Below are 16,262 nucleotides of genomic sequence, written 5' to 3'. Positions count from 1 at the left end.
CATTAAGGAGGGCACTTTTGGGGATGAGCACTGGGTGTCATATGTAAGAGATGAATCACTGGGTTCTACTCCTGAAATCAAGACTATACTGTATTGTTAACTAACTTGAATTTATTTATTTAAAAACATTTTTTAAAAAGCATTTATTTATTTTTGACAGAGAGAGAGAGAGAGAGAGAGAGAGAGAGAGCAAGAGCAGAGGAGGGGCAAAGAGAGAGGGAGACACAGAATCTGAAACAGGCTCCAGACTTTGCACTGATAGCACAGAGCCCAACACAGGGCTCGAATCCATGAACTGTGAGAACCTGAGCCAAAGTTGGACACTTAACCAAATGAACCACCCAGGTACCCCCACCAACTTGAATTTAAATAAACGAAACAAAACAAAACAAGTTAAGACATTGTAGTTCCAGAAGGAGGTAGGAGAGAAGGTACCCATTGCAGTTACATAGAAATTCAATTGATTTTGTATGTTGACTTTGTATCCTGCAACCTTGCTGAACTCACTCACTAGTTCTAGTTTTTTTTGTTTTTTTTTTAAATAGATTCCTTGGAATTTTCTCTGTAGACCATCATATTATCTGCAGATAAGGACAGTTTTATTTCTTTCTTTCTAATCTGTATCCCTTTTGTTTACCTTTCTTATTACACTGGCTAAAATCTCCTACACTATGATGAATAACAATGATTAAAATATTCCTTGCCTTGCCCCCTTCTTAAGGGAAAGCATTCAGTCTTTGACCAGTAAGTGTGATGCTAGCTGGGGGTGGGTTGTTTTTTTTTTTTTTTTGGTAGACAGTCTTTAAAGTTGGGGAACTTTCCTTCAATTCCTAGTTTTCTGAGAGTTTTTATCATGGATGAGTGTTGATATTGAAACTAAAAGCACAGTGCCATTTACAATCACTCAAAAAAGAAAGGAAGAAATACTTAGATGTAAGTTTAATAAAACATCTTCAGGTATTTATTCTGAAAACTACACAATACTGATGAAAGGAATCAAAGGGGGTCTAAATAAATGGAGAGTTATGCCAATTTAATGTATTAGAAGAATCAATATCTTAAACATGCCAGTTCTTCGCTAATTGATATGCAAGTAATCAAAATCCCAATGAAACTTTTTGGTAGATCTACCCAAGATGATTCTAAAATTTATATGGAAAAGTAGAGGAACTAGAACAGATAAAACAATTCCAAAAAAGAAAATACAGTGGGAGAAAAAGTCTACTTAATTTCATGACTTATTATTTAGTTACAGTAATCAAGACTGTGGTATTGGGAGAGGGATGACACAGAGATCAGTGGAATGGATAGAGAACCCAGAAATAGACTTTTCCATTTTCTAAGTATGGCCAACTGACTTTTAAAAAAATACAAAAGAAGGGGCGCATGGGTGGTGCAGTCGGTTAAGTGTCCGACTTCAGCCAGGTCACGATCTCGCGGTCTGTGAGTTCGAGCCCTGCATCAGGCTCTGGGCTGATGGCTCAGGGCCTGGAGCCTGTTTCCGATTCTGTGTCTCCCTCTCTCTCTGCCCGTCCCCCGTTCATGCTCTGTCTCTCTCTGTCCCAAAAATAAATAAAAAACGTTGAAAAAAAATTAAAAAAAAATACAAAAGAAGTTCAATAAAGGAAGGATAATCTTAAAATTTTTTTCTGATGTTTATTTATTTTAGAGAGAGAGAGAGAGAGAGAGAGAGAGAGGAAGACAGAACACAAGCTGGGGAGGGGCAGAGAGAGACACACACACACAGAATACAAGCAGGCTCCAGGCTGTGAGCTGTTAGCACAGATCCCAACTCGGGGCTCAAACCCACCAACCGTGAGATCATGACCGGAGCTGAAGTCAGAGACCCAACTTACTGAGCCACCCAGGCGCCCCAGGAAGGATAAACTTTTCAACAAATGGTGCTGGAGGAATTTTCTGTTCACAGGCAAAATAAAAACAGGCAAAAACAAAACCCTTGAACTAAATCTCACGTCTAATGTAAAAATTAAGCCAAAATGCATCATAAATATAAATGTGAATGATAATATATACAACTTTTAGAAGATAGCATAGGAAAAAAATCTTTGGGATCTAGGGCTTAGTGAAAAGTTCTTAGACATGACACAAAAAACACAATCCATAAAAGACAAAATTCAATTAATTGTATGTCATCAAAATTAAAGACTTTTTTTTCCTTGTGAAAGACCTCATTAAGAGGTTGAAAAGATTAGCTATAAACCAGGAGAAAATATCTGCAAACCACATATATTAAAAAAGATCAATTTTTAGAATATATAAAGAACTCTGGAAACTCACAATAAAAAACAAACAATCCAAATAAAAAATGGCCAAAGACATGAAAAAACATTTCACTGAAAGGATGTACATATGGCAAATAAGCACATGAAAAGATGTTCAGCATCACTAGCCATTAGGGAAATGCAAATTTAGACTACAATGAGATATCACTGTATACCTGTAAGAACAGTTACACTTGAAAATATGACAATACCAAATGCTGACAAGGATGCTGAGAAACTCGATCTGTCATACAATGCTCATGGGAATGTAAAGTAGTACAGCCACCTTAGAAAATAGTATGGCAGTTTCTTAAAAAAGCTAAACATATACTTACCATATAACACAGAAATTGTACTCCTGGGCTTTTATCCCAGAGAAATGAAAACTATATTTGCACACAAATCTGTGTATAATTGTTTATCATAGTTTTATTTGTAATACCCAAAACCTAGAAGCAATCTAGATATCCTTCAGTAGGTGAGTGGTTAGACCAACTCTGGTATATTCACACCATGGAATACTGCTCAGCAGTATTCAGCCAGAACCAAAACCAAACCAACCACAATCACCACAACAAAAATGAGCTATTGAAATGCGCATTATGCTCAGTGAAAAAAATGTCAATCTCAAGGGGTTACATATTGCATGGTCCCACTTATGTAACATTCCTGAAGTCAAAGTTATAAAGATGGAAAACGTATTCATGGTTGCAAGGGGATTAGGTATGTTGGAATGGGAGGAAAGAGGTGGATGTGACTATGAAGGAATAGCATGAGGGAGGTCTTTGTGCTGATGGAATAGTTCTATATCTTGATTGTGTTGGTATGACATAAATCTATGCATGTTGTAAAATGACACAAAACTAAAGTCACACATGTATCAATGTCAAATTCCTAGTTTTAATATCGGACTATGATTATGTAAGTAAGATGTAGCCATTGGAGTAAGCTGAGTGAAAGGTAAAAACCTCTCCTCTGTACTATTTTTGCAAATTCATGTGAATCTATAATTATTCCAAAATAAGATGTTTAAAACTTTAATCTTCAGAGGAAGCCATGCATTCATGCAGTTTCTATAATGGGGAGAGAGATGGAAAACAAGTAACTAACTAGCAAGCTAGCTAACTAAATAAATAACTGACTAGTCTTATCTTTCCTTGGAATGGATAACTAAGATTGCACATGATTCCTAAAGTAATGCTTTCCTTCTAAAAATATCTTTTTAAATTTTTTTTTCAACGTTTATTTATTTTTGGGACAGAGAGAGACAGAGCACGAACGGGCAGGGGGCAGAGAGAGAGGGAGACACAGAAACGGAAACAGGCTCCAGGCTCTGAGCCATCAGTCCAGAGCCTGACGCGGGGCTCGAACTCACGGACCGCGGACCGCGAGATCGTGACCTGGCTGAAGTCGGACGCTTAACCGACTGCGCCACCCAGGCGCCCCTAAAAATATCTTTTTAAATAAAAGTACTTAAAAAATCCTTATTACAATAAAGAGACATTAGACATTTTATGATTTTTAGAAATATAGCCACAAATTTGTAAATGTAAATCTTTGTCCTTAAACCATTTCGTGTCACTTTTAATCCTGCTTTTCTTTGGGAATCTCTCGTTTGTAGCTGTCTACCATTTCTCAGAGTACTCACTCTAGCTTATTTTTCATATGCTCTATTGGTAAGAAGGGATATATTTTAGGTGTGAATCTTCTACAATGATGGCCTCTTTATTTTTTATTTTTTTCAATATATGAAGTTTATTGTCAAATTGGTTTCCATACAACACCCAGTGCTCATCCCAAAAGGTGCCCTCCTCAATACCCATCACCCACCCCTCCCTCCCTCCCACCCCCTACCAATCCTCAGTTTGTTCTCAGTTTTTAAGAGTCTCTTATACTTTGGCTCTCTCCCACTCTAACCTCTTTTTTTTTTCCTTCCCTTCCCCCATGGGTTTCTGTTAAGTTTCTCAGGATCCACATGAGAGTGAAAACATATGGTATCTGTCTTACTCTGTATGGCTTATTTCACTTAGCATAACACTCTCCAGTTCCATCCATGTTGCTACAATGTTCCATCCATGTTTCATTCTTTCTCATTGCCAGTAGTACTCCATTGTGTATATAAACCACAATCTTTATCCATTCAATGATGGCCTCTTTCTAATATGGTGGTGTTTACTCAGAGAACAAAGCAAATGTCATTTTATACTAAATAAGTTGTTGGTGACATATTACCCACAGGTAATATGCTAATTTGATAACTTCCTTAATTGAAGAAATTTTTTAAAAGACTTTAAATCCTACATTATGTTCTTTGTTTCAAGTTTATTTTTTCCAAAAATCTTTTCTTAAAAATCTTCAAGGATTTTTAACATTCAAAGGATGAATGTTATATAGACAAATTTTAGCTCAACATAAATAAGAATTTTCTAGTAAACACATTCAAAGATAGGATATGGTCTTTGGGAAGAGGCAATTAAACTGGAGAAACTTTTAATTCCCTTTAACTTTAATATTATGTCAATTAAAAATATAAAATTTATACAGTGGTTTCAAGAGAGAAATTAAAAAATGGCAAGTATTCCTTTTCAAAGAGAAATGATGCTAGCTGAAATCACATAATGAAGGTGCCATAAGTGATTGAAATAATATCCCTTGTTAATAAATATAGATATTTATTAAGGCCCTACTGTGTTCTAGGCATGACTCCAGGTTCAGGATTAGAAGATCTAGAATAAAAGAAGTCTCTACTTTCATGGAGCTAATATTATAGTGGGTGGGGGGAGGGAGAAAAACATAGACATAGAATAAATCATGGGGTAATTCATGTGTAGAAAAGCATAAATCAGGAAAGAGGAGATAGGAAGCACTGGTGGGTGGAAAGTCACCTCTTTGATTAGCTGATATTTGAACCTGGACTTAAAGGAAGTGAGAGTATGTGAGCATGAAGATGTCTGGGGGAAACTTAATTGTTGGTAGAGACGACACCTGTTTTAAGTGCCCTTGGGTAGTGTGATGATTAATTTTATGTGTCAACTTGACTGGGCTAAGGGATGTTCAGATGATTGGTAAAATATTACTTCTGGGTGTGTCTGTGAGGATGTTTCTGGAAGAGATTAGCATTTGAATTGGTAGACTTAGTAGATTGCCCACAACAGTGCAGGTGGGTATCATCCAGTCCACTGAGGGCCTGAAAAGAACAAAAGGCTGAGGAAGAATACAGTTTTTCTCTTTGCTTGAGGTGGGGTGTCCATCTTCTGCCCTCAGAAATCAGTGTTCCTGTGCCTCAGACTCCGCCTGGGACTTAACACCATTGTTTTCACATTCTCAGGCTGAATTACACCACTGGCTTTCCTGGTTCTCTAGCTTGCAGACAGCAGATTGTGGAACTTCACAGGCTCCAGAATTGCATGAGCCAACTTCTGTAATAAATCTCTTATATATGTGTATATATTCTATTGGTTCTATTCTCTGAAGAACTGTAACTAATACAGGTGGAAAGGAATTAGAATGTTGGAGGAACAGCAAGGCAGCCAATGTGGCTGGAGTGGAGTAAGGGTAATAAAAGAGACTGGAGAAGCAGTGGTGGAGCGGAGGGCGGACAAATTTTGTAGGACACTGTAAGTCATGGTGGGTCTTGTGGGTTTTACTGTGAATAGGATGGGAAGCTGTTGAAATGATGAGCAGAAAGTGATAGCATCTTTCTTACATTAAAAAGGGTTTGTCTGGGGCGCCTGGATGGCGCAGTCGGTTAAGCGTCCGACTTCAGCCAGGTCACGATCTCGCGGTCCGGGAGTTCGAGCCCCGTGTCAGGCTCTGGGCTGATGGCTCAGAGCCTGGAGCCTGTTTCCGATTCTGTGTCTCCCTCTCTCTCTGCCCCTCCCCCGTTCATGCTCTGTCTCTCTCTGTCCCAAAAAAAATAAATAAAAACGTTGAAAAAAAAATTAAAAAAAAAAAAAAAAGGGTTTGTCTGGCTATGGAGCAGAGCTTGTCAGGTGTAAGAGTGGAAGTAGAGAGAATATTTAGGAAAGAGGTTATTGCAATAATCTAGTAAGAGATGGAAGTGGATTGGAATGGGGTAGGAGACGGGTAGTGGTGTAGGTTAGAATTAGATTCAGCATATAATTTGAAAGCAGGTATTACAGGATTTACTGGCGATTTGGATGTGGACATGAGAAGAAAAATAAAGATACAAGTACAAAATTATTGACCTGAGCAACTGGAAGATCATAGCACTGCATTTGATAATATGTGATTGAAAGGTTTGGTGTTGAGGGATATGTCTTCTTGTTGAGTGAGCTTCAGCATATGGCTGTTCCTGCTCTTTGGCTCAGATTTGTAGACTTGATGCATATATTTACTTTTTCCTTCTTGCCAGTTGCCACCACTTATGTGCCTGGGATACCCCATAATTTGTGGAGGGTGAGTATTGGCCACTGCTTGCATAAAACATATCAGTGACAGAACTGGTTTTAAATATTAGGAGTACAACCCAAAGCACTCAAGCATGATGATTTAGAAGGCCTGTAATTTTGTAATTGCTTTTTGTATCATAAAAATTAAAATTTTTATATAACTGCTTAACTGGGACCTTTATTTTTTCTGTTCCCCCTTTTGCCTCTGACTGACACATTCCTGCCTACCTCTACCTCGAAGGCTAACCTACGTTATCAGAGTGTTTCTTTCCTTAAAATACACCTTTCAAACCGATAGAAAATGTCTGAAGGCTTCCTTTAAAAAAAAAACTAGCATATGTCATCTTTCAACATGTCCAATAAAATGTGATTGTCTAAGGTGCCTAGGGTGAATGACAGCATCAATTTTTTTTTTTATATGGAAGGGACTTTAGCTATTTTCTCTGAATGATGTTTTGGGGTTTTTTAGGGCACATTCTGAGTAGTATTCTGGCTGTTTTAATTTGCACAAGAGTTTACCAGTTTTTTGCATGCTTTTTATATGGGTTAATTATACTAGAAAAATCTGTGTAGGAAAAACATTTGTTCATTAGTCTCATAAGAATTGGGAAATAGTGTGGGATTTTGCTTTAGGATACAGTGAGAGAAAGAATATGAGTATAGATTCAAGGGAAAAAGAGAAGGAAAAAGAGGAACCCAGAAACAATCAGAAGAAACCAAGTTGAACATATAACTAAACATCAAAACCATAATAATTAATAAATGTATTATTGAAGTGGATTTTTATATTTTGTATTTTTATTTTTTTAAGTATATTTATTTTGAGAGAAAGAGAGAAAGCACATAGAGAGGAGGGGCAGAGAGAGAGAGAGGAAGAGAGAGAATCCCAAGCAAGCTCCACGCTCAGCATGGAGCCTGATGTGGGACTTGATCACACTGTGAGTCTCCATCTCATGTTGGTGAGATAGTGACCCAAGCTGACACCAGGAGCTGGATTCTTAACTGACTGAGCCACTTAGGCATCCGTGGAGTGGATTTTTAGATGGGTTCTCAAGACCATTGGGAATAAGGCTCAGATTTTTTTGCTCAGAATAAGCAAAACTCCAAGATAGAAAGATGTACAAAAGTTTTAGTGGATGAATAGAATATAGTACAGGCATACCTTATTTTGTTGTGCTTCACTTCATTGCATTTTGTAGATAATGCATTTTTTTTCACAAATTGAAGATTTGTGGCAACCCTGCATTGAGCAAGTCTTTTGGCCCCATTTTCCAACAGCTTTTTTCACTTTGTGTCTGTCACATTTTGGTGATTTTTCAGAAATTTTCAAATTTTTTCATTATTATTATATTGGTTACGGTCCTCTGTGATCAGTGATTATGACTTGATGAAAGCTCAGATGATAGCATTCTTTTCTTAGTAATAAAGTATTTTTAATTAAGGCATGTACTTTACAAAAACATAATGGTATTGCGCACATAATAGAGTTAATAGTGCAATGTAAACATGACCTTAATATGCACTGGGAAACCAAAAAATTTATTTGACTTCGTTTATTGCAATATTAGCTTTTTTGCAGTGGTCTGGAACTAAACTTGCAATATCTCTGAGGTATGCTTGCAGCCCCCCCCCTTATCCATGGTTTCACTTTCAGCAGTTTCAGTTATCTGTGGTCAACCATGGAAACAGGCATTGCTCCTTAAGATGAATTGTTAGAAGTCAATAGTAGCCTAATTTTATGTCATGATGGCTACATCATTCATCTTGCTTCATTGCATCATGTAGGCATTTTATCATCTCACATCATCACAAGAAGGGTGAGTACTGGAGAGAGAGGGAAGATGGCGGCGTAGGAGGATGCTGGGCTCACCGCGCGTCCTGCTGATCACTTAGATTCCACCTACACCTGCCTAAATAACCCAGAAAACCACCAGAGGATTAGCAGAACGGAGTCGCCGGAGCCAAGCGCAGACGAGAGGCCCACGGAAGAGGGTAGGAAGGGCGGTGAGGCGGTGCGCGCTCCACGGACTGGCGGGAGGGAGCCGGGGCGGAGGGGCGGCTCCCCGGCCAAGCAGAGCCCCCGAGTCTGGCTTGCAAAAAGCGGAGGGGCCTGACGGACTGTGTTCCGACAGCAAGCGCGACTTAGCGGCTGGGAGGTCATAAGTTAACAGCTCTGCTCAGAAAGCGGGAAGGCTGGAGGACAAAGGGAAGGAGAGCTGCTGAGCCCCCGGACGACAGAGCTCAGGTTGGTGGGGAACAAAGGCGCTCGCCAGCGCCATCTCCCCCGCCCATCCCCCAGCCAAAATCCCAAAGAGAACCAGTTCCTGCCAGGGAACTTGCTCGCTCCGCGCAAACACCCAACTCTGCGCTTCTGCGGAGCCAAACCTCCGGCAGCGGATCTGACTCCCTCCTGCTGCCACAGGGCCCCTCCTGAAGAGGATCACCTAAGGAGAAGCAAGCTAAGCCTGCCCCTCCTGCCCCTGTGCACCTTGCCTACCCACCCCAGCTAAGACGCCAGATCCCCAGCATCACAAGCCTGGCAGTGTGCAAGTAGCCCAGACAGGCCACCCCACCCCACAGTGAATCCCGCCCATAGGAGAGGGGAAGAGAAGGCACGCACCAGTCTGACTGTGGACACAGCGGTGGGCTGGGGGCAGACATCAGGTCCGACTGCGGCTCCGCCCACCAACTCCAGTTATACACCACAGCACAGGGGAAGTGCCCTGCAGGTCCTCACCACGCCAGGGACTATCCAAAATGACCAAGTGGAAGAATTCCCCTCAGAAGAATCTCCAGGAAATAACAACAGCTAATGAGCTGATCAAAAAGGATTTAAATAATATAACAGAAAGTGAATTTAGAATAATAGTCATCAAATTAATCGCTGGGCTTGAAAACAGTATAGCGGACAGCAGAGAATCTCTTGCTACAGAGATCAAGGGACTAAGGAACAGTCACGAGGAGCTGAAAAACGCTTTAAACGAAATGCATAACAAAATGGAAACCACCACGGCTCGGATTGAAGAGGCAGAGGAGAGAATAGGTGAACTAGAAGATAAAGTTATGGAAAAAGAGGAAGCTGAGAAAAAGAGAGATAAAAAAATCCAGGAGTATGAGCGGAAAATTAGAGAACTAAGTGATACACTAAAAAGAAATAATCTACGCATAATTGGTATCCCAGAGGAGGAAGAGAGAGGGAAAGGTGCTGAAGGGGTACTTGAAGAAATAATAGCTGAGAACTTCCCTGAAGTGGGGAAGGAAAAAGGCATTGAAATCCAAGAGGCACAGAGAACTCCCTTCAGACGTAACTTGAATCGATCTTCTGCACAACATATCATAGTGAAACTGGCAAAATACAAGGATAAAGAGAAAATTCTGAAAGCAGCAAGGGGTAAACGTGCCCTCACATATAAAGGGAGACCTATAAGACTCGTGACTGATCTCTCTTTTGAAACTTGGCAGGCCAGAAAGAATTGGCACGAGATTTTCAGTGTGCTAGACAGAAAAAATAGGCAGCCGAGAATCCTTTATCCAGCAAGTCTGTCATTTAGAATAGAAGGAGAGATAAAGGTCTTCCCAAACAAACAAAAACTGAAGGAATTTGTCACCACTCAACCAGCCCTCCAAGAGATCCTAAGGGGGACCCTGTGAGACAAAGTACCAGAGACATCACTACAAGCATAAAACATACAGACATCACAATGACTCTAAACCCATACCTTTCTATAATAACACTGAATGTAAATGGATTAAATGCGCCAACCAAAAGACATAGGGTATCAGAATGGATAAAAAAACAAGACCCATCTATTTGCTGTCTACAAGAGACTCATTTTAGACCTGAGGACACCTTTAGATTGAGAGTGAGGGGATGGAGATCTATTTATCATGCTACTGGAAGCCAAAAGAAAGCTGGAGTAGCCATACTTATATCAGACAAACTAGACTTTAAATTAAAGGCTGTAACAAGAGATGAAGAAGGACATTATATAATAGTGACAGGGTCTATCCATCAGGAAGAGCTAACAATTATAAATGTCTATGCGCCGAATACCGGAGCGCCCAAATATATAAAACAATTACTCATAAACATAAGCAACCTTATTGATAAGAATGTGGTAATTGCAGGGGACTTTAACACCCCACTTACAGAAATGGATAGATCATCTAGACACACGATCAATAAAGAAACAAGGGCCCTGAATGAGACATTGGATCAGATGGACTTGACAGATATATTTAGAACTCTGCATCCCAAAGCAACAGAATATACTTTCTTCTCGAGTGCACATGGAACATTCTCCAAGATAGATCATATGCTGGGTCACAAAACAGCCCTTCATAAGTTTACAAGAATTGAAATCATACCATGCATACTTTCAGACCACAATGCTATGAAGCTTGAAATCAACCACAGAAAAAAGTCTGGAAAACCTCCAAAAGCATGGAGGTTAAAGAACACCCTACTAACGAATGAGTGGGTCAACCAGGCAATTCGAGAAGAAATTAAAAAATATATGGAAACAAATGAAAATGAAAATACAACAATCCAAACGCTTTGGGACGCAGCAAAGGCAGTCCTGAGAGGAAAATACATTGCAATCCAGGCCTATCTCAAGAAACAAGAAAAATCCCAAATACAAAATCTAACAGCACACCTAAAGGAAATAGAAGCAGAACAGCAAAGGCAGCCTAAACCCAGCAGAAGAAGAGAAATAATAAAGATCAGAGCAGAAATAAACAATATAGAATCTAAAAAAACTGTAGAGCAGATCAACGAAACCAAGAGTTGGTTTTTTGAAAAAATAAACAAAATTGACAAACCTCTAGCCAGGCTTCTCAAAAAGAAAAGGGAGATGACCAAATAGATAAAATCATGAATGAAAATGGAATTATTACAACCAATCCTCAGAGATACAAACAATTATCTGGGAATACTATGAAAAATTATATGCCAACAAATTGGACAACCTGGAAGAAATGGACAAATTCCTGAACACCCACACTCTTCCAAAACTCAATCAGGAGGAAATAGAAAGCTTGAACAGACCCATCACCAGCGAAGAAATTGAATCGGTTATCAAAAATCTCCCAACAAATAAGAGTCCAGGACCAGATGGCTTCCCAGGGGAGTTCTACCAGACGTTTAAAACAGAGATAATACCTATCCTTCTCAAGCTATTCCAAGAAATAGAAAGGGAAGGAAAACTTCCAGACTCATTCTATGAAGCCAGTATTACTTTGATTCCTAAACCAGACAGAGACCCAGTAAAAAAAGAGAACTACAGGCCAATATCCCTGATGAATATGGATGCAAAAATTCTCAATAAGATACTAGCAAATCGAATTCAACGGCATATAAAAAGAATTATTCACCATGATCAAGTGGGATTCATTCCTGGGATGCAGGGCTGGTTCAACATTCGCAAATCAATCAACGTGATACATCACATTAACAAAAAAAAAAAGAGAAGAACCATATGATCCTGTCAATCGATGCAGAAAAGGCCTTCGACAAAATCCAGCACCCTTTCTTAATAAAAACCCTTGAGAAAGTCGGGATAGAAGGAACATACTTAAAGATCATAAAAGCCATTTCTGAAAAGCCCACAGCTAACATCATCCTCAACGGGGAAAAACTGAGAGCTTTTTCCCTGAGATCAGGAACACGACAGGGATGCCCACTCTCACCGCTGTTGTTTAACATAGTGCTGGAAGTTCTAGCAACAGCAATCAGACAACAAAAGGAAATCAAAGGCGTTAAAATTGGCAAAGATGAAGTCAAGCTTTCGCTCTTTGCAGATGACATGATATTATACATGGAAAATCCGATAGACTCCACCAAAAGTCTGCTAGAACTGATCCATGAATTCAGCAAAGTTGCAGGATACAAAATCAATGTACAGAAATCAGTTGCATTCTTATACACTAACAATGAAGCAACAGAAAGACAAATAAAGAAACTGATCCCATTCACAATTGCACCAAGAAGCATAAAATACCTAGGAATAAATCTAACCAAAGATGTAAAGGATCTGTATGCTGAAAACTATAGAAAGCTTATGAAGGTAATTGAAGAAGATTTAAAGAAATGGAAAGACATTCCCTGCTCATGGATTGGAAGAATAAATATTATCAAAATGTCAATACTACCCAAAGCTATCTACACAGTCAATGCAATCCCAATCAAAATTGCACCAGCATTCTTCTCGAAACTAGAACAAGCAATCCTAAAATTCATATGGAACCACAAAAGGCCCCGAATAGCCAAAGTAATTTTGAAGAAGAAGACCAAAGCAGGAGGCATCACAATCCCAGACTTTAGCCTCTACTACAAAGCTGTCATCATCAAGACAGCATGGTATTGGCAGAAAAACAGACACATAGACCAATGGAATAGAATAGAAACCCCAGAACTAGACCCACAAACGTATGGCCAACTCATCTTTGACAAAGCAGGAAAGAACATCCAATGGAAAAAAGACAGTCTCTTTAACAAATGGTGCTGGGAGAACTGGACAGCAACATGCAGAAGGTTGAAACTAGAGCACTTTCTCACACCATTCACAAAAATAAACTCAAAATGGATAAAGGACCTGAATGTGAGACAGGAAACCATCAAAACCTTAGAGGAGAAAGCAGGAAAAGACCTCTCTGACCTCAGCCGTAGCAATCTCTTACTCGACACATCCCCAAAGGCAAGGGAATTAAAAGCAAAAGTGAATTCCTGGGAGCTTATGAAGATAAAAAGCTTCTGCACAGCAAAGGAAACAACCAACAAAACTAAAAGGCAACCAACGGAATGGGAAAAGATATTTGCAAATGACATATCGGACAAAGGGCTAGTATCCAAAATCTATAAAGAGCTCACCAAACTCCACACCCGAAAAGCAAATAACCCAGTGAAGAAATGGGCAGAAAACATGAATAGACACTTCTCTAAAGAAGACATCCGGATGGCCAACAGGCACATGAAAAGATGTTCAGCGTCGCTCCTTATCAGGGAAATACAAATCAAAACCACACTCAGGTATCACCTCACGCCAGTCAGAGTGGCCAAAATGAACAAATCAGGAGACTATAGATGCTGGAGAGGATGTGGAGAAACGGGAACCCTCTTGCACTGTTGGTGGGAATGCAAATTGGTGCAGCCGCTCTGGAAAGCAGTGTGGAGGTTCCTCAGAAAATTAAAAATAGACCTACCCTATGACCCAGCAATAGCACTGCTAGGAATTTATCCAAGGGACACAGGAGTACTGATGCATAGAGGCACTTGTACCCCAATGTTCATAGCAGCACTCTCAACAATAGCCAAATTATGGAAAGAGCCTAAATGTCCATCAACTGATGAATGGATAAAGAAATTGTGGTTTATATACACAATGGAGTACTACGTGGCAATGAGAAAAAATGAAATATGGCCTTTTGTAGCAACGTGGATGGAACTGGAGAGTGTGATGCTAAGTGAAATAAGCCATACAGAGAAAGACAGATACCATATGGTTTCACTCTTAGGTGGATCATGAGAAACTTAACAGGAACCCATGGGGGAGGGGAACAAAAAAAAAAAAAAAGAGGTTAGAGTGGGAGAGAGCCAAAGCATAAGGGACTGTTGAGAACTGAGAACAAACTAAGGGTTGATGGGGGGTGGGAGGGAGGAGAGGGTGGGTGATGGGTACTGAGGAGGGCACCTTTTGGGATGAGCACTGGGTGTTGTATGGAAACCAATTTGACAATAAATTTCATATATAAAAAAAAAAAAAAAAAAGAAGGGTGAGTACTGTACAATAAGGTATTTTGAGAGAGAGAGAAGGAGGCCACATTTACATTGTTATAATTGTTCTATTTTATTCTTATTGTTGTTAATCTCTTCCTGTGCCTAGTTTATAAACTAAACTTTATTATAGGTATGTAGGTACAGGAAACAACACTGTATATATAGGGTTCAATACTACCCATGGTTTCGGGCATCCACTAGAGGAGATGTCTTGGAACATATCCCCCACAGATAAAGGAGGACTACTGTAAGATACAAATATGTACTTTGAACTAGCACTGTTGAGAATCATGATTGTGAGTAAAATTAGCTGTTGTGGTCCAGCCACAGTGGAATGAGCTCATTGGTGATGAATGGTGTCATTTAGATTGATGGGTGGCAGTGAGGAGGGAGAGAACTCTCCTGTTATAGAGAACTTAGAATTGCCTGTCTTTAACTTTGTCATGGCATCGCCAATACTCAGTAATCAAAAATGGGCAGAGTGGAATGGAGGTGCTTGCCTGAGTGCCATGCTCTGTGGACCCCAGTGTAGCTCAGTGGATAGTACTTGAGGAAGTACTGATCCAAAAGTAATGGGGATTCTCATACTATAAAATGATTCCCTTGTATATATATCTTTAGGCTGCATATTGCTGATTTATAACAACTTTCTCAAAGCTACTCTTTAGGGTTATTAAAATCAACATAGGGCTCTTTGAAGAAGACATGGTCGCAGGTACCACAGAACTTTGCAGGCCCCGATCCTGCTCCTGCCTCACCATGTTGGCTCTTGCCAAGGAACAAGTCGGTCAGGAAGCTGTGCCGCAGCTGTGGCTTTGAAAGACACCAGGAAGACACCCCTGGAACCAGAGATAGTGATTCATCAAATTAGAATTACTCTAACCAGCCCCAAAGTAAACGGAGAAAGCGTGTGCTGACTTGATCAGAGGCACAAAGAAAAAGAATCTCAAAGTGAAAGGACCAGTTTGGATGCCTACCAAGACTCTAAGAATCACTACAAGAAAAATTTCTTGAGGTGAAAGTTTTAGACTTGGGATCATTTTCAGATGAGGATCCACAAGCAATTCATTGATTTATACAGCCCTTCTGAGATTGTTAAACAGATAACTTCCATGAGTATTGAAACAGGAATTGAGGTTGAAGTCACCATTGCAGATGCTTAAATCAACCTTTTTAATAAATTGATTATCAGTTAAAAATAACTAACTTACTAAATACTCCATAGGTGACTAGGTCCTCACTTCCTGAAACAAAAACAAACAAATGAACAAAAACCATCAAGCAAACCAAGATGTTCTGAGGGAGGATTCCAGGTTTACCACTTAATTTGGCGTGTAATCCTAAGCAAATTACTTAATTGCTCTGTGCTCCAGATGTCTCATCAATAAAATGGAGTTTTAATAGTGTCTGCTTCATAAGACTGTTGTGAAGAATAAATGTGATAATGCATTTAAAGTGCTTAGCACGTTATGTACCTCAATAAATGTTAGCTTACATTGATAAGGTAGTTAATTGACCTGCTAACACATATCTTTCCACTTCTACAAAATAAGGGAAAAAAAACCCATCTCTGTGGCATTTAGTAGGCATTATAGGTAATATTTGTCTTCAAATTTATTATTTTAAAATAAAAAAAAACTTTTTAAAATGGTAAAATGCCACTTTTATTTAGTGGCAAGGATTTAACATTTTTTGGTCTAAAATGTTCAAACTATTATAGGAAACTAGATTTTTATGGGGAAATTTTTCATTTTTTTTAAGGTGGATATCTTCTGTTTCTGAATGGTTTAT

General features: G+C 39.4%; 1 pseudogene; it reads left to right on the top strand.

Annotated features, from left to right (window-relative positions):
• The first annotated feature begins 5,789 nt into the window (after positions 1-5,789).
• On the top strand, positions 5,790-15,634 carry LOC147581842 (small ribosomal subunit protein uS10 pseudogene; annotated as a pseudogene).
• Positions 15,635-16,262: the final 628 nt, after the last annotated feature.

The sequence above is a fragment of the Puma concolor genome, chromosome B1 (assembly GCF_028749965.1).
Source record: "Puma concolor isolate L17-30 chromosome B1, mPumCon1.1.hap2, whole genome shotgun sequence".
In the NCBI taxonomy this organism is placed as follows: Eukaryota; Metazoa; Chordata; class Mammalia; order Carnivora; family Felidae; genus Puma; species Puma concolor.
The sequence above is the reverse complement of the archived record's forward strand: the minus strand, read 5'-3'. Positions and strand labels throughout refer to the sequence as shown.